Source organism: Salmo trutta, chromosome 2, assembly GCF_901001165.1.
Source record: "Salmo trutta chromosome 2, fSalTru1.1, whole genome shotgun sequence".
NCBI lineage: Eukaryota > Metazoa > Chordata > Actinopteri > Salmoniformes > Salmonidae > Salmo > Salmo trutta.
Window position 1 is genome coordinate 31,187,787 of NC_042958.1, and position 23,465 is coordinate 31,211,251.

Below are 23,465 nucleotides of genomic sequence, written 5' to 3' on the forward strand. Positions count from 1 at the left end.
GACGATTTCGTCCCGCCGACCCTAGAGAGGTTATGAAAAGCCATTTCAAAATCTGCTATGAAGAACAGCAGTGGTGCATGGGTAAAATCATTTGGGAAGCCAAGCCAGGAAAAAAAGCCTTATTACAACTTACAGTACCACTCAGAAATTTGGACACACCGACTCATTCAAGGGTTTTTCTTAATTGTTTATATTTTCTAGATTGTAGAATAATACTGAAGACATCAAACTATGAAATAACACATATGTAATCATGTAGTAAAAAAAATGTTAAACAAATCAAAATATTATATTTGAGATTTTTTAAAGTAGCCTCCATTTGCCTTGACAGCTTTGCACACTCTTGGCATACTCTAAACCAGCTTCATCAGGTAGTCACCTGGAATACATTTCAACAAGTGTGCCTTGTTAAAAGTTAATTTGTCAAATTTCTTTCCTTTTTAATGCGTTTGAGCCAATAAGTTGTGTTGTGACACGGTAGGGGTGGAACACAGAAGATTGACATATTTGGTAAAAGACCAAGTCAATATTATGGCAAGAACATCTCAAATAAGCCTAGAGAAACAGCAGTCCATCATTCATTTAAGACATGAAGGCCAGTCAATCCTGAACATTTCAAGACCTTTGAAAGTTTCTTCAAGTGGTGTCGCAAAACCCATCAATTGCTATGATGAAACTGGCTCTCATGAGGATCACCACAGGAAAGGAAGACCCAGTGTTAACTCTGCTGCAGAGGATAAGTTCTTTGGAGTTAACCGCACCTCAGATTTCAGCCCAAATAAATGATTCACGGAGTTCAAGTAACAGACACATCTCAACATCATCTGTTCAGAGGAGACTGCGGGAATCAGGACTTCATGGTTGACTTACTGCAAAGAAACCGATACTAACGGACACCAATAATAAGAAGAGACTTGCTAGGGTCAAGAAACAGGAGCAATGGACATTCGAAATCTGTCATTTGGTCTGATTGAGATTTTTGTTTCCAACCACTGTGTCTTTGTGAGATGCAGAATAAGTGAACGGATTATCTCTGAATGTGTGGTCCCCATCGTAAAGCATGGAGGAGGTGTGATTGTGTGGGGGATGCTTTGCTGGTGACTCTATCAGTGATTAATTTAGAATTCAAGGCACACTTAACCAGCACGGCTACCACAGCATTCTGCAGCAATATGCCACCCCATCTGGTTTGCGCTTAGTGGCACTATCAATTGTTTTTCAACAGGACGATGACCCAGCACACCTCAAAGCTGTGTAAGGGCTATTTGACCAAGAAGGAGAGTCATGGTGTGCTGCATCAGATGACCTGGCATCAACAATTACCTGACCTCAACCCAACTGAGATGGTTTGGGATGAGTTGGACCACAGAGTGAAGGAAAAGCAGCCAACAAGTACTCAGCATATGTGGGAACTCCTTCAAGACAGTTGGAATAGCATTCCAGGTGAAGCTGGTTGAGATAATGCCAAGAGTGTGCAAAGTTGTCATCAAGGCAAAGGTTGGCTACTTTGAATAATCTAAAATCAAAAATATATTTAGATTTTTTTAAACAGTTTTTTGGTTACTACATTATTCCATATGTATTATTTCTTTGTTTTGATATCTTCACTTTTAGTCTACAATGTAGAAAATAGTGAAAATAAAGAAAAGTCTTTGAATGAGTAGTTGTGTCCAAACTTTTGACTGGTACTGTATGTGTTGTGATAAGTGTGTTGTTTGCTCTATAACCTGTTAGTTCATATGCCTTGCAACCGTGTTATACTGTTTGCCTAAGGCCAGGACAATAAGAAGACAAAGTGTCAGAATAAATTCAACCACATCTTTGTTTCATCACAAAACTGGAAAGCAACCTCTGTTCGGTAAAGTCCCCAAAGCATATTGCATGTAACAAACAGTTACATGACCTACAGCATGGTCATGAAAGTTAATGTTCCCTACATTTTTGGGCTACTAAACAACTATTGATTTCAAACCACAGATAGTTACTGCAAGTCACAAAGAAAACAGGAGCTGCCTCCACTATTCCAGCACCATTTCAACTTCAACATTTCAACATCATCAAATCCTATGCTTAGCCTACTACAGTGACAACTAAAATATACCAAAAACAATTATGGCCAATCAACGTAAGCTAAATATGTTGTGGCTGTCCATGGTTCTGAGTTGTGTGTGTGTGTGTGTGTGTGTGTGTGTGTGTGTGTGTGTGTGTATGGATGCGTTCATGCAAGTAGAAAAAACATGTTGCCACACACTACTTGTAGAGATATGCCAATGTCATCCTCTCTTTCATGTTGACGAAACAGTCTATGACTCTGTCATGCAGCACACGCTTTAATTTGTTGTTGTCCCAAGCTACCTGGCTAAAATGGTTGCTCAGTAGTCTTTCTTTCAAGGGTAATGTTAGCTAGTTAACATTAACCTTCTACATCTAGCTACATACTGTATTGAACAGCCATCCTCTCAGTCCAGGGGCACAATGTATTTTATGGTTAGATCAGAATCGCTGTTATAATAATTGGCCAGTACAGAGAATTAAGTACCACATGTCCAAATTCCTATCTCCATCCATAGCTAATTTAGGAAAGTGACAACTTTAGCTAGCTAGCTATCAACTGGAAGATGACAACACATCATGGTACAACAATTCAAGTTGTTTCTGTCGATGACCAATTTCTCTCTGATCTGAGTGAAGCCAAATCCAAACTCGCTTTCCTTTACAGTTTTTTTTTTTGGTGCGCCAGGACTATTCACAGTTGAGCTCACTCAGTTTAGCTCAACGCTGATTGGCTATCATTTAATATTTTCTATCAAGGGAGGCCAAATGCTCGCAAACTTCCCTTACATTCAATGCTACGAGCGGCAACAATGTCATACTCTTATGACCATCAGATAGATGATCTACACATGCAGAGACAGAGGGGCGCTGTTTCGCTCGAATGGATGCTTTCAACCTCTTGCGAATTGAAGGAAAATAAAAAAACAGAAAGATGAAAGATAAATCAATATTTTTTTCTTTGTACATTTTTTGGGGAAGCCTTCCCTTGGCATCAAGTAATACATGCCACTAATGAAGACCAGGCCGTAAATGCAGTTGAGGAGGCAAGGAGACAGGATGCAAGGATACAAGGAATGATGAATTGAGAAAAACAATACAAATAAATTGTCCAACTCGACCTGTCACAAAAGTAAAACTCCAGCCAACATGTTAAAAAGGTCAAAGCTGACACCAAATCTGCCAGCATTCCCTTCAACCATTGACATGTTGAGCTCTTTTACTGTAGGAAGTGGAGGAATCAAGGAAAGACGAGTAGAGCCAGTGGTTCCTCCAAATTATTAATCTAGCTATGAAAAGACAAGAAGCCTACAGATGGACATGGCTGAGAGACTTGCCCTTCAGTAACTGTCAAAACAAGAAACTCCTCTCTCATATTCTGTTTTCCTCTCACTATCAAACTTCAGGCAGTACATATGTTCTCTGTGTTGATTTTCTGTTGGACAAGCTGTCTGTGAGTCTACTCTATTTGTTCGTTTGTCACCTGAATCATTTGTGTGTTTTCTGTCGGTCGAACACATAAATAAGTAACAGATGTCTTTGCTATCAGAAATACTTTGAGTTCCTCTTCCCCCTCAGCCCTTACTGTGATACTACCAAGATTCTAGATGTAATGTCAGCATATTACTGAGATGTTGAGATAGAACTTCATAATGTAATGCATGGCTTGTAATTAGCCAGTTTTAGTCAACTTTCCACTCTACTGTATATCAAAATCCAGAATTTCCCCCCCCAAAAAATTGGTCAGGATATATCGCCATAGTGATGGTAGTGAAGCCTTGTCAAAATAACAAAATAAAGGTTGTGCAACGCTCTATGTTGCTCCTAATAATTTAATAGGTGATCTACGTTTTTTGCACACTGTGCCTTCCTCTGAGTTGGTGGACTTGATTTGATTGATTAGGATCCCCATTAGCCGACGCCAGTGGCAAATTTAGCATGTAAATCTTGGTGGGGCAAACTCCCCCAAAAAATGTTTTATGCATGCCAGCAAAGCCACTACACAACACAACACTAAACAATACATGAATTGCACCATAATGGTGACAAGCAGTGCCCACAAACTGTTAGGGCCTACATAAAGCTGTCCCAACAGCAGAACTTTCTTTTCAGCACCAAGGTGTGAATCCTTACCATAGCTACAGTTCACAGTTTATTCAGCATCATTTACTGCCTCTTTAATAAACCTAGATGATATGGCTGACTTGCATGAACAAATGTGGTTTCTAGTGACAATTGAGATGTACAAACTAAGGCATAAGGGAACAACGAGCAATCCGTAATTTCGATTAAGATATTAATGTGCGAACTAGGACAGACGTGGTCAATATTACTATTTGTTCAGCACCTTTGAAATGTACAGCGACAGAATTCAGGACATAGGCTGTTCCTACAGTATTCTCCCTGTACACGAAGTCAGATCCGTAGATAAATAAAAGGGACAAAAAGCAGACAATGAAATTTCTTACAATATTCTATGATTTCTCTAAAACAGGCTAAAGGCTACATGTGCGCCACCAAGTCAGAACAGTAGGCTAAGTTATGAGGGGGCAAGGGACCAAATTATTAGGGTGAGGCACATGGGCAACTAAGTGCTTACTACACAACATACACTTAGTATTACTTTCTTAGCTACAGTATATCTCCCTGACATATTGCATCATTTATGTGTAACAGGGTTGGTTATGTTTCCACTTGCCTCTAAAGAAATGTGTATTTAATGTTCAAGCATTCTTATTGGTTGGTTCAACTCTGATGACAATAAGGTGTGTTGTAATTGGCCCCGCTTGCAGATAGGGGGAGATCGCGAACGTCAGGTCTTCCCAGTATGAAAATGTGATGCAAGGTGTAGGTCACGTTCTGAATACTGTTTTATATTTTACAATGTGTACAAGTTTGCTGTACGTTACTGATTTATACATGTGTGGGTATATGGTACCTGTTAGGGATTGAGGGGCTTTCTGGGATGTGCTTTGGCATATGATTGCTGTAAATAAGTGTGTTAGCTAGCATACACTAGTTAGCTAGCATATAATGGTCACATAAGCCCACTGCTAACACAGTTGCCTTCATGCTACAGATTTTGCCATCAACAGCCATCAATATCGTTAAGCCCTGCACAACGAACGTGCTGTTTCCCATTTAACAATAGAAATAAATTATGCTTAACTGGGACCACGGGCTGATGTGATTTATTTGGAGAAAACACAACGCAAGGAGAGTACGATATACATCTGTTACATATGCACCAGCATAAAATACATTTTTGGACTCACCATGTTGTGCTGTGCTCACTTAAACAGACAGTAACGCAGCGGTTCTTCTAGTGGGCACATTTTGTCATCAAACTTTGTCATCAATGTCTGGCATTCTCAGGATTAATGGTGCTTTCAAGACAACTGGGAACTCTGGAAAAAAAAGGTTGAATCTTGATCAAAGCTACGGTAGATATTCATACTTCATACTCATACTCGTCGCCAAACCCACTGGCTCCAAGTCATCAACAAGACCCTGCTAGGTAAAGTCCCGCCTTATCTCTGCTCGCTGGTCACCATAGCTGCACCCACCCATAGCACGCGTTCCAGCAGGTATATCTCACTTGTCACCCCCAAAGCCAATTCCTCCTTCCAGTTCTCTGCTGCCAATGACTGGAACGAACTACAAAAATCTATGAAACTGGAAACACGTATCTCCCTCACTAGCTTTAAGCACCAGCTGTCAGAGCAGCTCACAGATCACTGCACCTGTACATAGCCCATCTATAAATAGCCCAAACAACTACCACTTCCCCTACTGTATTTATTTATTTCTTTATTTTGCTCCTTTGCACCCTAGTATTTCTACTTAGCACACTCATCTACTGTCAAATCTACCATTCCAGTGTTTTAATTGCTATATTTTATTTACTTTGCCACCATGGCCTATTTATTGCCTTTACCTCCCTTATCTCACCTCATTTGCTCACATTGTATATAGACTTATTTTTCTACTGTATTATTGACTGTATGTTTGTTTTACTCCATGTGTAACTCTGTGTTGTTGTATGTGTCGAACTGCTTTGCTTTATCTTGGCCAGGTCGCAGTTGTAAATGAGAACTTGTTCTCAACTTGCCTACCTGGTTAAATAAAGGTGTAAAAAAGAAAAGATATAACATGATTTGACTTTTTTATCTGTGGCCAATCACCTTGAGCCTTATTGGATGAGCACTTCTAATGTAAATATATGGCTGAAAATTAAAGTGATTCTTTTTCAAAGTATCTGTCTTTTTCAAACAAGCATTGCAGAGCTGGCTACAATTTCATCCCCCTGAAAAGACAGAACAAATATTATGGCTGAACTCAAATGTGCTGGTTGATAAAATACCTGTATTTATGGGAAAGATGTTTGAAAAGGGTATTTTGTTCTTGAATGATATTGTAAATTGTAATGGTAGAGTTATGTCCTTCATGGAGTTATCAGAAATGCATGGGAAGGTATGCTCAATCCAAGAGTACAACCAATTGATTACAGCATTGCCCCAAAAATGGAGGAGGTGGGTGGCAGCGGGAGGAGGTAGGGAACTGGTCTGTCTGCCCAATATAAAGGATCAAAACTGGCAGAGGAATAAAAATAGCATAAATAGGAAAGTATACCAGTTTCCTTTGAGGACCAGGATGTTGACAACTGTGCCATACAGATTGCAAAATAGTTGGGAAGAGATTTTTGATGTACTGATTCCATGGTACAGGGTGTATGAGTTGATATATTAAACAACGCAAGATTCAAGACTTCGTGCTTTTCAGCTAAAATTGTTATATAGAATTCTTGCCACCAACAAAATGTTGAATATTTGGGGCATACAATCATCGAAGCTCTGCAGATTTTGTTGTGAGGATACAGAATCTATAGACCATTTATTTTGGTATTGCCCTCAGGTAGCCTGTTTCTGGTCTCAGGTTCAGGAATGGCTGAAAATGCATAGCATTGATCTAAAATTGACCCTAGAAATAGTACTCTTAGGAGATCTGGAGAGACCGGGTCAGTCAATTACTAATATACTAATACTCTTAGTAAAAGTATTTATCTTCTGTAGATTCTATTTGATTAGATAGATTGAAATTGTACATTAAACATCATAGCATAGTTGAAAGATACGTGTTACGTAGAAACACAAAGTGGGTGGCCAGCAGAGATAGATGGGATGGGCTGGGGGAAGCTGAGGGTTGGTATGTGGAGTTGGAGATAAGCGGGAGTGGAGTTGCTGTGTGAGCGAGAGAATGATGGTCAAAAGATAAAGGAAAACAAAAGTCAAAATAAAACATAATAAAAGTACATTTGAATGACACTAAGTGGCAGTGTTTTTACAACTAATGCAGGTTTGCCTGAGGCTGATGCCGTGCAAGTGTTTGTATATATACACACTCTCATTCAAATAAACACATACAAGAACACACACATACATGTAATAGTGCCATACATGCACACAAAAATATACAGTTAGCATTGTTGTTATGATTTCAGTTGTCCTTGATGTCCCTTGTTTTAAATGTATCTACATTTTAAAAAAATGTTGCATTGTTGTTTGCTGTTTTCTTCTGTCTTTTCCTTTTTTCTCTTTAGTTCATTCTCTTGGTTGTTGGTGCATTGGGGGGTTCTTGTGGGTGGGGAATGGAATTAATTAAATGTTTTATTTATATTTCCGGGGGGGGGGGACTGTGGGAGCGGTCTCAAATGGTTGAGGGACAGCTATTGGGGAACTGTGGGGGGGATCTTGGAGGGTTCGGGTTTCACAAGATTGTGATCATGAAAAAGGAAACTATGACATATATTTTATATCACTATCATGCACACGCAACCTCGCACATGAGGATGGCTCTGTTGCGGAAAGACTGATACATGTTTGATAGTGTCTTGATGCTGTATTGTTTGTCCTTCATGTTCTAATACTTTAATGTTACCCCTTCCTTGTGTTTTTTTGTAATAAACAAATAAATAAAAAATAAATAAATAAATAAATATATGGCTGCACCCAAGGGGCTTGAATTTTAGAGCTCTCCCCATAGATTTTGCAGCCTCTACGCAGCCCCCATTACCAACCTCTGCACCATATTTTCCACTGGCTGCCCCACCGCCACAGAAAGCACTGAGTTAGGCTGAAACACCTGCATTTTGGAGCTGCCTTACTCAAGAAAGCAAAAAAGAGACTATGTTTGTATGCAGCTTTATTAATTCAATGATTTTTTTAACATTGTTTGCAAATTGATATCTGACACGTATTAATGGCAAAATAACATGCAAAACAGGCAAAAATATATGCAGTGCCTTCGGAAAGTATTTTCAACATTTTGTTATGTTACAGCCTTATACAAAAATGGATTAAATAAAACAAATTCCTTAGCAATCTACACACAATACCCCATAATGACAAACTGGAAAGATGTTTGGAAATCTTACAAAGAAATATCAGAATAACCTTATTTACATAAGTATTCAGACCTTTTACTATGAACTTGACCTCAGATGCATCCTGTTTCCATTGATCATCCTTGAGATGTTTCTACAGCTTGATTGGAGTCCACCTGGGGTAAATTCAATTGATTGGATATGATTTGGAAAGAACACACCGGTCTGTATAAGGGCCCACCGTTTACAATGCATGTCAGAGCAAAAACCAAGCAGTGAGGTCGAAGGAATTGTCCGTAGAGCACAGAGACAAGATTGTGTCGAGGCACAGATCTGGGGAAGGGCACCATTGAAGGTCCCCAAGAACACAGTGGCCTCCATCATTCTTAAAATGGAAGAAGTTTGAAACCACCAAGAAACTTCCTAAAGCAGGCTGCCCAGCCAAACTGAGCAATCGGGGGAGAAGGCCTTGGTCAGGGAGGTGACCAAGAACATGATGGTCACTCTGACAGAGCTCTAGAGTTCCTCTGTGGCGATGGGAGAAACTTTTAGAAGGACAACCATCTCCGCAGCACTCCACCAATCAGGCCTTTACGGTAGAGTGGCCAGACGGAAGCCACTCCTCAGTAAAAGGTTCATGAAATCCCCCTAGGAGTTTGCCAAAAAGGCACCTAGAAATTCTCACACCATGAGAAACAAGATTCTCTGGTCTGATGAAACCAAGATTGAACTCTTTGGTCTGAATGCCAAGCGTCACATCTGGAGGAAACCTGGCACAGTTCCTACGGTGAAGAATGGTGTTGGCAGCATCATGCTGTGGGGTTGTTTCTCAGCGGCAGGGAGTGGGAGACTAACCAACCTGACAGAGCTTGAGAAGAGCTGCAGAGAAGAATGGGAGAAACTCCCCAAATACAGGTGTGCCATGCTTGTAGAGTTATACCCAAGATGACTCAAGTTTGTAATTGATGCCAAAGGTGCTTCAACAAAGTGTAAAGGGCCTGAATACTAATGTAAATGTGATATTTATGTTTTTATTTTTAATATATTAGCAAACAATTCTAAAAACCTACTTTTGCTATGTTATTATGGGGTATTGTGTGTAGATTGTGTGGTTGCTAATTTCTGCATTTCCAAATGAGGAGAGTTACAAACTTCACACACCAGTCAGAGTTATACTTAAAACTACATATTTAATAATTAAGATGCTTTTGCAAAAGCACTTGACCTTCAATGATGCGCTATCTCTAATGAACCATTGAAAAGTGATTACACAAAAGTACAAAGATCTTTTATACCCAAGACCCACCCCTCTCAACGTACATGATGAACAACAGATCTTAGGAACAGTTCACAAAGGTTTTGTATGAAAGATATCTATAAAACATAGCAGACAGCACCTGCTGTATCAACAGTGTTCATTGCATAGACCAGTATCTGGTCCTCCTACCCCAAACTGGAACCGTCTCTCCCTGGTACGGTATAGAACAGAACCATTAGCTCATCCAATGGCATAAATCAATTGACAACTCTAGATCTCCCATCTCAAGTAAACCCCCTCTTGACTCCACTCATGGACAAGCTCACTGAGGGGAGTGAGCCTCTAGGTCATACACTATCCCAGGATAAGTGCAACATCAAAGAGGACATACAATGGTCCAGACACGGCCATACACCTTCCCCCAATGCCAAAGGAGGGAGTGACATTGTGGAGACAAATAATTGGTTCCCCATTAATCACGCCATCTCTTCACATGGTTTAACAATACAATCACATAAGACAAGTATCTCACATAAGCATATTATGCAAATAAAACATCTTAATTATCTATGTTACCCAACTAACTCTGATTCATCCGCCACAATTGATGTGGAAAAATACAATTACATTTTTTTTAGAATAAGGCTGCAACCTACAAAATGTGGAAAAAGACAAGAGGTCTGAACACTTTCCAAAGGCATTGTTTTGCTTAACAGGTGGGGCTCAAAACAGGTGGGTCTCTGCCCTACAGGCCTTGAATGACGGGTCACCACATGCGACAACTAGTATTACTGGGGTCCGATAATGAAAAAGACATTACAGACAAAAATGTTTACAATTTCCATACTACATGAACATGTAAAATGTGTGTGCATCTATGAGTTACACATACAGTTGAGTCGGAAGTTTACATAGACCTTAGCCAAATACATTTAAACTCAGTTTTCCACAATTCCTGACATTTATTCACAGTAAAAATTCCCTGTCTTTGGTCAGTTAGGATCACCACTTTATTTTAAGACTGTGAAATGTCAGAATAATAGTAGAGAGAATGATTTATTTCAGCTTTTATTTATTTTATCACATTCCCAATGGGTCAGAAGTTTAAATACACTCAATTAGTATTTGGTTGCATTGCCTTTAAATTGTTTAACTTGGGTCAAATATTTTGAGTAGCCTTCCTCAAGCTTCCCACAATAAGTTGGGTGAATTTTGCCCCATTCCTCCTGACAGAGCTGGTGTAACTGAGTCAGGTTTGTAGGCCTCCTTGCTCGCACACACTTTTTCAGTTCTGCCCACACATTTTCCATAGGATTGAGGTCAGGGCATTGTGATGGCCACTCCAATACCTTGACTTGGTTGTCCTTAAGCTATTTTGCCACATTTCAAAGTATGCATGGGGTCATTGCTATTTTGGAAGACCCATTTGCGAACAAACTTTAACTTCCTGGCTGATGTTGCTTCAATATATCCACATAATTTTCCATCCTCATGATGCCATCTATTTTGTGAAGTGCACCAGTCCCTCCTGCAGCAAAGCACCACACAACATGATGCTGCCACCCCCGTGCGTCACGGTTGGGATGGTGTTCTTCAGCTTGCAAGTCTCCCCCTTATTCCTCCAAACATAATGATGGTCATTATGGCCAAACATTTCTATTTTTCTTTCATCAGACCAGAGGACATTTTTCCAAAAAAGTACGATCTTTGTCCCCATGTGCAGTTGCAAACCGTAGTCTGGCTTTTTTATGGTGGTTTTGGAGCAGTGGCTTCTTCCTTGCTGAGCGGCCTTTCAGGTTATGTTAAAATAGGACTTGTTTTACTGTGGATATAGATACTTTGTACCTGTTTCCTCCAGCATCTTCACAAGGTCCTTTGCTGTTGTTCTGGGATTAATTTGCACTTTTCACACAAAAGTAAATTCATCTCTATCAGACAGAACGCATCTCCTTCCTGCGCGGTATGACGGCTGCGTGGTCCCATGGTGTTTATACTTGTGTACTATTGTTTGTACAGATGAACGTGGTACCTTCAGGCATTTGGAAATTGCTCCCAAGGATGAATCAGACTTGTCGAGGTCTACAATTTGTTTTCTGAGGTCTTGGCTGATTTCTTTTGATTTTCCCATGATGTCAAGCAAAGCGGTGCAAAGTTTGAAGGTAGGCCTTGGAATACATCCACAGGTACACCTCCAATTGACTCAAATGTTGTCAATTAGCCTATCAGAAGCTTCTAAAGCCATGACATAATTTTCTGGAATTTTCCAAGCTGTTTAAAGGCACTGTCAACTTAGTGTATGTAAACTTCTGACCCTCTGTAATTGTGATACAGTGAATTCTAAGTGAAATAATCTGACTGTAATCAATTGTTGGAAAAATTACTTGTGCCATGCACAAGGTAGATGTTCTAACCGACTTGCCAAAACTATAGTTTGTTAACAAGAAATGTGTGGAGTGGTTGAAAAATGAGTTTTAATGACTCCAACCTAAGTGTATGTAAACTTTCGACTTCAACTGTACATGTAAGTGCTGACCACACAACAAGAGGGAAGGGAGTTCCATGGCTCTGTATAATACTGTATGTTTCCTTGAATTTGTTCTGGACCTAGGGACTGTGAAAATACCTCTGGTGGAATGTCTGGTGGGATAAGTTTGTGTGTCAGTGCTGTGTGCAAGTTGACTATAGAAACAATTAGGTTTTTCCAACACATTGTTTCTTATAAAAACAAGAGGTCATTCCTCATCTCTTAGCCAAGAGATATTTGCATGCATATTATTAATATTAGCCCTCTGATTACAATAAAGAGCAAGACATGTGTTTGTTCGGGGACTTCTTCAGATTAACTAGGTCTTTCTTTTTTCAAGTGTATTTTACTAGGCAAGTCAGTTAAGAACAAATTCTTATTTACAATGACAGCCTACCGGGAAACAGTGGGTTAGCTCTCTTGTTCAGAGGCAGACTGACAGATTTTTTGCTTGTCTGCTCGGGATTCAATCTAGCAACCTTCCGATTACTGGCACAACACTCTTACCATTAGGCTACCTGCCGCCCAGGCACTTGAGAATATGACTGGACAATAATCAAGATAAAATAAAACTACAGCCTGTAGGACTTGCTTTGTGGAGTGTGGTGTCAAAAAAGCAGAGCATTTCTTCAACCAATGCCAAACTATTTTTGACTGGTTGGGAAAGTGTGTCTCAAGTCACCCAAGTATCTAGGTACAATGTGACAGAGGTTGCATCCCAAATGGCACCCTACAACACATATAGTGCACTACTTTTGACCAGGGCCCATAGTGCACTATATAGGGGAAAGGGTGCCATTTGGGACACACTTAGAATCATATCGCTGAGCCCACTGGGAGACCTCTGGGCACTGAGTCCATCAGAGGACCAATGGTCGATTTTTGTTATGCAGTCTGCTGGATGAGCTCAGGCCAAACTGCCATGGCCAACCAGTCAGTCACAAACAGAACTGTCACAAAAAGTAGGGATTGTGGACAATGCAATTACAGAGCAATCATCATTATTCAAGCACACTCATTCACATATTACATTGACCATCAGTCTAGACTGATGAATCACACACACCAGTTTATTCATTTGGAATCTCTTTTGATCTTTTCCTTCTATGTTTTGTCTTTGTTGTTTTCTCATTATCTGTCAAATCTTCTATTGGTTGATGCATAGAGAATTTGGTGCGCCTGTCAATTTCTGGCTGGCTATTTGGCCATCACCCGGCTATTGAGGGGGGCATCTGGTGTGTCCGACCATCTCCCATGACTTAAAGCTAAGCTGCTTGGTTTTTTATCAGAGAGCAAAACAAAGAGAGGGAGAGAGAAAATGGAGGAGGCATGCTGGGGGACGATTCAATCATTTAATAATCTTCACCAGGTATTAACCTGGAAGAACACGAAGGTGAAAAACCCAGAAGGGTTGTTTGGTTTGTTTGGGACTGCATTAGCATTTGGTCTGTCCACTATGTATTGTAATAGATTTTGTTTCAGATGTGAATTTGTTGCAAAACAAGTAACAACTAAAGTGAAATTCCACTTCAGACTAAAAGGCTCTCATTTGAGAGTCAGTATGGCTCTGGTTTTGGTGGTCTTAGTGTTCTTGGTGGTCTTGGTGACTCAGCAGCTGATTAGATGATAAAGCCTCCATCATGCCTTCGTAAACACTACATAAATGTGCTAGAAATCCTCTATAACCGTATGGGGAAAGGGGGATACCTAGGCAGTTGTACAATTGAATGCATTCAACTGAAATGTGTCTTCCGCATTTAACCCAGCCCCTCTGAATCAGAGAGATGCGGTGGGCTGCCTTAATCGACATCCACGTCTTCGGCGCCTGGAGAACAGTGGGTTAACTGCCTTGCTCAGGGGCAGAACGACAGATTTTTACCTTGTCAGCTCGGGGATTCGATCTAGCAACCTTTTGGTTACTGGCCCAACGCTCTAACCACTAGTATGTCATGCTTTATAAAGGGTTCATAAATGTGGCATAACTGTGTGACATAACCACGATGTCAAATGTTACGTAACCAATTAGGTAAAATATGACATAAACCTGTGTGATATAAAGGGTTGCATAAGCATTGCTTAATAAAGGCCTTAAAAATCATATTAAATTGAGGCTTCACAAAGCATTTATAACCCTGCTATGCATCTTGGTTGAGCAACGCCAGGCTATTGAGTTCGATTCCCAGGACCACCCATACATAAAAATGTATTCACGCATGACTGTACGTTGCTTTGCTACAATGATGCCAACATTTTGTGGCTGATCTTTCAGCAGGGGAGTGGGTGAATGTGTAAAAGACCTGACTGGGCCAAGTATCACATGGTATGGCTCATTTTCGTTGTGTGCGTGCTTGTGTACTGAGGAACATGTAACTTCGTTCCAGAAGTAAGGCACTTTCAATTTCTTTCATCAAGGTAAATGTTTCTTGGTGTAACGTTGACCCCAGCACACATGAGCCTGGGATATCAACCATTCAAAGTTGGCCTTAGTGGGAGTGAACAAACTGAGTAAAGTATTTTTCGTCATCATGTATTTTTCATTATCACATCATTCGTTAACACAATCAAAAAGTCATCACTATTGTTAAACCCTGCCCATTTCTACAATTTATCTTCTTAAAATATGATTTTAACCTTCTAGAGTTGATTGATGCAGCGGTGCATCAATCTAAGTTACATAACAACAAAAAATCCCCAACAAAATATGTCAGTTTAAGCTAGAGGTGTCTGATGTTTTGCATTAGATATGTCTCAATCCACTGCATCCGCCAGTGTCACAATTCCTCATCTTCGGTGAAAGGTGGCAGAGCTAGAGTTGTGTTTGTCAGAACTCGAGTCATTTTGAAAAGAGGTCTTCTCTCCAAACGTCTGTAGAGTCCGAACGGTTTGACCTACAAAGTATTATCACCACAGACTCTCACGTACATGATGGCGTTCGAATTGTTGGGCTACAAACTAATGGGACCGGTCCTGTGGAAAGGGGAGATTCTCACAAACACAATGGTGTTCTCCATTTGCTCTACAACCCCCACAGGTGTCTCGGGACTTATTGTTTTACTGTCCTTTTTGCCATTTATGAATGTGTTATTCAATTCATTTGTATGGGCTTTAGTAGGCCAAAATCACTATTTTATCAAATAATTTACTTTAAAGAAAAAATATTTTTATTTTTTATTTATTTCACCTTTATTTAACCAGGTAGGCAAGTTGAGAACAAGTTCTCATTTACAATTGCGACCTGGCCAAGATAAAGCAAAGCAGTTCGACAACATACAACAACACAGAGTTACACATGGAGTAAACAACATACAGTCAATAATACAGTAGAAAAAAAAATAAGACTATATACAATGTGAGCAAATGATGTGAGATAAGGGAGGTAAAAGCAAAAAAATGCCATGGTGGCAAAGTAAATAAAGTATAGCAAGAAAAACACTGGAATGGTAGATTTGTAGTTTGAAGAAAGTTCAAAGTTCAAATATAAATAATATGGTGCAAAGGAGCAAAATAAATAAAATAAATAAATACAGTAGGGGAAGAGGTAGTAGTTTGGGCTAAATTATAGATGGGCTATGTACAGGTGCAGTGATCTGTGAGCTGCTCTGACAGCTGGTGCTTAAAGCTAGTGAGGGAGATAAGTGTTTCCAATTTCAGAGATTTTTGTAGTTCGTTCCAGTCGTTGGCAGCAGAGAACTGGAAGGAGAGACGACCAAAGGAGGAGTTGGCTTTAGGGGTGACCAGAGAGATATACCTGCTGGAGCGCGTGCTACAGGTGGGTGCTGCTATGGTGACCAGTGAGCGGAGATAAGGGGGGACTTTACCTAGCAGGGTCTTGTAGATGACCTGGAGCCAATGTGTTTGGCGACGATTATGAAGTGAAGGCCAGCCAACGAGAGCATACAGATCGCAGTGGTGGGTTGTATATGGGGCTTTGGTGACAAAACGGATGGCACTGTGATAGACTGCATCCAGCTTGTTGAGTAGGGTATTGGAGGCTATTTTGTAAATGACATCGCCGAAGTCGAGGATTGGTAGGATGGTCAGTTTTACGAGGGTATGTTTGGCAGCATGAGTGAAGGATGCTTTGTTGCGAAATAGGAAGCCAATTCTAGATTTCACTTTGGATTGGAGATGATTGATGTGAGTCTGGAAGGAGAGTTTACAGTCTAACCAGACACCTAGGTATTTGTAGTTGTCCACAAATTCTAAGTTAGAACCGTCCAGAGAAGTTATGCTGGATGGGCGGGCAGGTGCAGGCAGCGATCGGTTGAAGAGCATGCATTTAGTTTTACTTGTGTTTAGGAGCAGTTGGAGGCCACGGAAGGAGAGTTGAATGGCATTGAAGCTCGTCTGGAGGGTTGTTAACACAGTGTCCAAAGGGCCAGAAGTATACAGAATTGTGTCGTCTGCGTAGAGGTGGATCAGAGATTCACCAGCAGCAAGAGCGACATCATTTATGTATACAGAGAAAAGAGTTGGCCCAAGAATTGAACCCTGTGGTACCCCCATAGAGACTGCCAGAGGTCCAGACAGTAGGCCCTCCGATTTGATACACTGAACTCTGTCAGAGAAGTAGTTGGTGAACCAGGCGACGCAATCGTTTGAGAAACCAAGGCTACTAAGTCTGCCGATGAGGATGTGGTGATTAACAGAGTCAAAAGCTTTGGCCAGGTCAATGAATACGGCAGCACAGTATTGTTTCTTATCGATGGCGGTTACGATGTCATTTAGGACCTTGAGCGTGGCTGAGGTGCACCCATGACCAGCTCTGAAACCAGATTGCATAGCGGAGAGGGTGCGGTGGGATTCTAAATAATCTGTTTGTTGACTTGGCTTTCGAAGACCTTAGAAAGGCAGGGTAGGATGGATATAGGTCTGTAGCAATTTGGGTCAAGAGTGTCACCTCCTTTGAAGAGGGGGATGACAGCAGCTGCTTTCCAATCTATGGGAATCTCAGACGACACGAAAGAGAGGTTGAACAGGCTAGTAATAGGGGTTGCAATAATTTCGGCAGATAATTTTAGAAAGAAAGGGTCCAGATTGTCAAGCCCAGCTGATTTGTAGGGGTCCAGATTTTGCAGCTCTTTCAGAACATCAGCTGAATGGATTTGGGAGAAGGAGAAATGGGGGAGGTTTGGGCGAGTAGCTGTGGGGGGTGCAGTGCTGTTGAATGCAGTAGGGGTAGTTAGGTGGAAAGCATGGCCAGCCGTAGAAAAATGCTTATTGAAATTCTCAATTATAGTGGGCTTATCGGTGGTGACAGAGTTTCCTATCCTCAGTGCAGTGGGCAGTTGAGAGGAGGTGTTCTTATTCTCCATGGACTTTACAATGTCCCAGAACTTTTTAGAGTTGGAGTTGCACGAAGCAAATTTTTGTTTGAAAAAGCTAGCCTTGGCGTTTCTAACTGCCTGTGTGTATTGGTTTCTAACTTCCCTAAAAAGTTGCATATCGCGGGGGCAGTTCGATGCTAATGCAGAATGCCACAGGATATTTTTGTGTTGGTTAAGGGCAGTCAGGTCTGGGGAGAACCAAGGGCTATATCTGTTCCTGGTTCTAAATTTCTTGAAAGGGGCATGCTTATTTAAGATGGAGAGGAAGGCATTTTTAAAATATAACCAGGCATCCTCTACTGACGGGATGAGGTCAATATCCTTCCAGGATACCAGGGCCAGGTCGATTAGAAAGGCTTGCTCGTTGAAATGTTTCAGGGAGCGTTTGACAGTGATGAGTGGAGGTCGTTTGACCGCTGACCCATTACGGGTGCAGGCAATGAGGCAGTGATCGCTGAGATCTTGGTTGAAAACAGCAGAGGTGTAATTAGAGGGCACATTGGTTAGGATGATATCTATGAGGGTGCCAGAGTTTGCGGCTTTGGGGTTGTACCTGGTGGGTTCATTAATAATTTGTGTGAGATTGAGGGCATCAAGCTTGGATTGTAGAATGGCTGGGGTGTTAAGCATGTCCCAGTTTAGGTCGCCTAGTAGCACGAGCTCTGAAGATAGATGGGGGGCAATCAGTTCACATATGGTGTCCAGAGCACAGCTAGGGGCCGAGGGGGGTCTATAGCAGGCGGCAACGGTGAGAGACTTGTTTTTGGAGAGATGGATTTTTAGAAGTAGAAGTTCAAATTGTTTGGGTACAGACCTGGATAGCAGGACAGAACTCTGCAGGCTATCTCTGCAGTAGATTGCAACACCGCCCCCTTTGGTCGTTCTATCTTGTCTGAAAACGTTGTAGTTAGGGATGATGATTTCACAGTTTTTGGTGGACTTCCTAAGCCAAGATTCAGACACAGCTAGGACATCCGGGTTGGCAGAGTGTGCTAAAGCAGTGAATAAAACAAACTTAGGGAGGAGGCTTCTAATGTTAACATGCATGAAACCAAGGCTATTACGGTTACAGAAGTCATCAAAAGAGAGCGCCTGGGGAGTAGGAGTGGAGCCAGGCACTGCAGGGCCTGGATTCACCTCTACATCCCCAGAGGAGCAGAGAAGAATAAGTATGAGGGTACGGCTAAAAGCTATAAGAATTGGTCGTCTGTGACGTCCAGAATAGAGAGAAAAAGGAGCAGGTTTCTGGGGGCGATAAAATAGCTTCAAGGTATAATGTACAGACAAAGGTATGGTGGGATGTGAGTACAGAGGAGGTAAACCTAGGCATTTAGTGATTATGAGAGAGATATTGTCTCTAGAAACATCATTGAAACCAGATGTCATAGCATGTGTGGGTGGAGGAACTGAGAGGTTGGATAAGGTATAATGAGCAGGGCTAGAGGCTCTACAGTGAAATAAGCCAATAAACACTAACCAGAACAGCAATGGACAAGGCATATTGACATTAAGGAGAGGCATGCTTAGCCGAGTGATCAGAGGGTCCAGTGAGATTCAGACAGCTAGCCGGGCCATAGGTAGCAAGCTGGTGGAAGATGGGAGGGAGGTCTGTTTTTAGCCACCTCGTGCGTTTCCGTCTGTGGGTTAGTGGGGTTCCGTGTGGAAGGGGGGACCTGTCCAAGTTGGCAAAATAGTTAGTTATAGTGGCCCAAGAAAAGTGTCCGATAGACCTATTCAGATCGCAGCCGAAAAGACAGCTAACGATTAGCCGGCCGCAGATGGGCGATCAGGTTACGTCGCGACGGAGGGGCCAGTTGGATAACTCCCTCGGGCAGATAACGTCGGTGGTCCAGTCGTGAAGACCCGATGGGGCTCCGCATCGGCAGTAAAACGGGTCAGGATAGGTGAGTTGTAGCCCAGGAGACACTTCAGCTGGCTAGCTCAGGAACAGCCCACGAGTGGCTGACGGAACTCCTCAGCTGGCTAGCTGGCCAGCTCCGCAATAATGTGTGTTAATTCCGTGACCGACGTTGCCAATAGTCACTCAGGTAGCAGCTAGTTAGCTGCAAGATCCAGGTGTAAATGTCCAGAGCCTGCGGTAGAAATCGGGGAAAGGAGAGAGAATAGGTCCGATATGCTCTGGTCTGAGTCGCGCTGTACAAAAACTGGCGATAGCTTTTTGAGCTAATGGACAGCTGAGGACGGCTAACCGTGGCTAGCTGAACTTCAACGTTAGCCAGTGAAAATGGCTAACCTCTGGCTAGCTTCTGTTGTGGAATTCAGATGAGGTAAATAATACTTTTTTTTTTTTTTTTAAATTGGTGAGGCGGGTTGCAGGAGAGTGCTTTGAGGTTGAGTATTTGAATAAAAAAATGTAAAAAGATAAGTGAAGAAAAAAATATGTAAATATATATATACACGAGACACGACAGGACGTCTGAACTGCTACGCCATCTTGGATGCCAGATACATTAAGGGGTCCTAAAATTCGACAATATGTCCATACCCCAACCAGAAGCCATAGATTATAGGCAACATCTACACTAAGCTAAAGGGTACAGCTGCCGCTTTCAATGACTGCGACTCTAGCCTGGAACCTTACAAGAAATCCCGCTATGCCCTCCGATGAACCATCAAACAGACTAAGCGTCAATACAGGACTAAGATCAAATTGTACTACACCGGCTTCGACACTCGTCGGATGTGGCAGGGCTTGCAAACTATTATGGACTACATGGCGAAACACAGCCGCGAGCTGCCCATTGACACAAGTCCACCAGACGAGTTAAATTACTTCTATGCTCGCTTCGAGGCAAGTAACACTGAAACATGATGGAGAGCATCAACTGTTCCGGACGACTGTGTGATCGTATTCTCCGTAGCCGATGTGAGCCGATGTAAGACCTTTAAACATGTCAACATTCACAAGGCCGCAGGGCCAGACTGATTACCAGGACATGTACTCCGAGCATGCGCTGACCAACTGGCAAGTGTCTTCACTGACATTTTCAACCTCTCCCTGTCTGAGTCTGTAATATCAACATCTTTCAAGCAGACCACCATAGTCCCTATGCCCAAGAACACTAAGGTAACCTGCCTAAATGACTACCGACCCGTAGCACTCATGTTTGTAGCCATGAAGTGCTTTGAAAGGCTGGTCATGGCCCACAACACCATTATTCCAGAAACCCTAGACCCACTCCAATTTGCAAACCGCACCAACAGATCCACAGATGATGCAATCTCTATTGCACTCCACACTGCCCTTTCACACCTGGACAAAAGGAACACCTAAGTGAGAATGCTTTTCATTGACTACTGCTCTGCATTCAACACCATAGTGCCTTCAAAGCTCATCAATAAGCTAAGGACCCTGGGACTAAAGACCTCCCTCTGCAATTGGATCCTGGACTTCCTGATGGGCCACGCTGATCGTCAACATGGGGGCCCCTCAGGGTGTGTGCTTTGTCCCCTGTTGTGCTCCTTGCTCACCCATGACTGCTTGACCAAGCACGACTCCAACACCATTATTAAGTTTGCCGATGACACAGCAGTGGTAGGCCTGATCACCGACAACGATGAGACCTCCTATAGGCAGGAGGTCAGAGAGCTGGATGTGTGGTGCCAGGACAACAACCTCTCCCTCAACATAATCAAGACAAAGGAGATAATTGTGGACTACAGTAAAAGGAGGACTGATAACGACCCTATTCTCATCGATGGGGCTGTAGTGGAGCAGGTTGAGAGCTTCAAGTTCTTTAGTGTCCAGATCACCAACAAACTATCATGGTCCATGCACATCAAGACAGTCGTGAAGAGGGCATGACAAAACCTATTGAACCTCAGGAGATTGAAAAGATTTTGCATGGGTCCTCAGATCCTCAAAAGGTTTTACAGCTGCACCATCGAGTGCATCCTGACTGGTATGGCAACTACTCGGCCCCGACTGCAATGCACTACAGAGGGTAGTGAGTACGGCCCAGTACATCGCTGGGGCCAAACTTCTTGCTATCCAGGACCTCTTTACCAGGCGGTATCAGAGGAAGGCCCTAAAAATTGTCAAAAAGTCCAGCCACCCTTGTCACAGACTGTACTCTCTGCTACCGCACGGCAAGCAGTACCTGAGCGCCAAGTCTAGATCCATAAGGCTTCTAAACAGCTTATACCCCCAAGCCATAAGACTCCTGTACAGTTGATCAAAAGGCTACCCAGACTACTTGCATTGCCCCCCCCCCTTTTTACGCTGCTGCTATTCTCTGTTTATTATCTATGCATAGTAACTTTAACTCTACCCACATGTACATATTACCTCAATTACCTCGACTAACCAGTGCCCCCCGCACATTGATTCTGTACCGGTACCCCCTGTATATAGCCTCGCTATTGCTACTTTACTGCTGCTCTTTAATTATTTGTTACTTTTATTTCTCATTATTTCTCATGTATTTTTCGCTTAATGTATTTTTCTTAAAACTTTATTGTTGGTTAAGGGCTTGTAAGTAAGCATTTCACTGTAAGGTCTGTTGTATTCAGCGCATGTCGAAAAAAACATTTCATTTGATGGGTGTCCCCATGAGTGACAGAACACTCTGACCCACCTGCCCTAAATGATGGGTCGCCACAGCTCATGTGTCAAATATGTAAGTTGAAAATAATGTATGATAAAAGCACTGTTTGTGTGTATATCCTTACGACAAATTTTTGTTTGCAAGGCATCACTTGTGAAATCGCATGTAAAAAATGTGATCATATTTGAAAATCCACATGTGAAACTTCTGAAGAGTTCTTCTGAAGTATTCCCAAAACACATGGCTTCACATGATATTACAAATGTACATGCGTGCCAATTTTGGGGAAATATCCTATGTCAAATTATGTTTTTTCTGTAAGGGTACACACACATACACAGACACACAGGCACACACACACACACATTTTCTATAGCAGGAATTGCAGGGTTAAGAGACAATCACTCATCTAGAAGAGAGAAGAGAACTGATCTTGCAATTCAGGACGTCAGAGCGAGAGAAAAGTGAGAGAGCAAATGAGAGGAAAAGAGAAAACAAGGAGGCTGGGGTGATTTCTGGCACCGTTGGGTTAATTCAATGTATTTCAGCTGCATTTGCCTTGTCAGAATATTCATAAAGCTGGAGTAGGAAAAAAAAGAGAGAGAGAGAGACTGAGAGAAAGAGAGATAAGATCGACTGAGAGGCTCGACTGGCTGGAGTTGCAGCAGCACAGCAGACACAGGACAAAGGTAAAGTGAGGGAGAGAGCAGGGCAGGTTCTAGCCTGTTGGGGGCCCTAAGCGAGATTTGGTCAGCCATGATTACAACAAGTTCAGATAGCTGGCTAGACTAATTTCCCAATCTAAAAATTGTTAGGTGACATTGCTAATTGAGTCACTGTCAGTCACTGACGTAACAGGAGAAAAATTGCTGATGCACAATCAAATTTCGAACATGCACCTTGTGTATTCTACTATTCTGTAAGTTATGACCCCAACTGAGTTCCTAAGAGGGGGTTGGGGGCCTCCTAGCGGCCTGGGGGCCTAAGCGACCGGAGCCGGCCCTGGGAGAGAGACACTCTGGACTCTTTTGTGCAGTGCAGTGCTAAGGAGAGAGAGAGAGAGAGAGAGAGAGAGAGAGAGAGAGAGAGAGAGAGAGAGAGAGAGAGAGAGATACTCTTTTCACCTGGAGATTACTTTGTTTCACACACACTCACCCTGAGCGCAGGCAGGAGCGAAGAGGTAGAGCAGGCAGCTGAGCTTTTCAGGAGGTGTCGGTCCTATTCTTCCCCTCCAAGTCTCTTCCTCTTTTCTTTCACTCATTTATTCTTCTTTTTGTTCTTCTGATTGCACCAGACTTTTCACCAGAGCTGTGCGATCAGTAGGAGGTCCACATTTTGAAATAAGAACCCCACA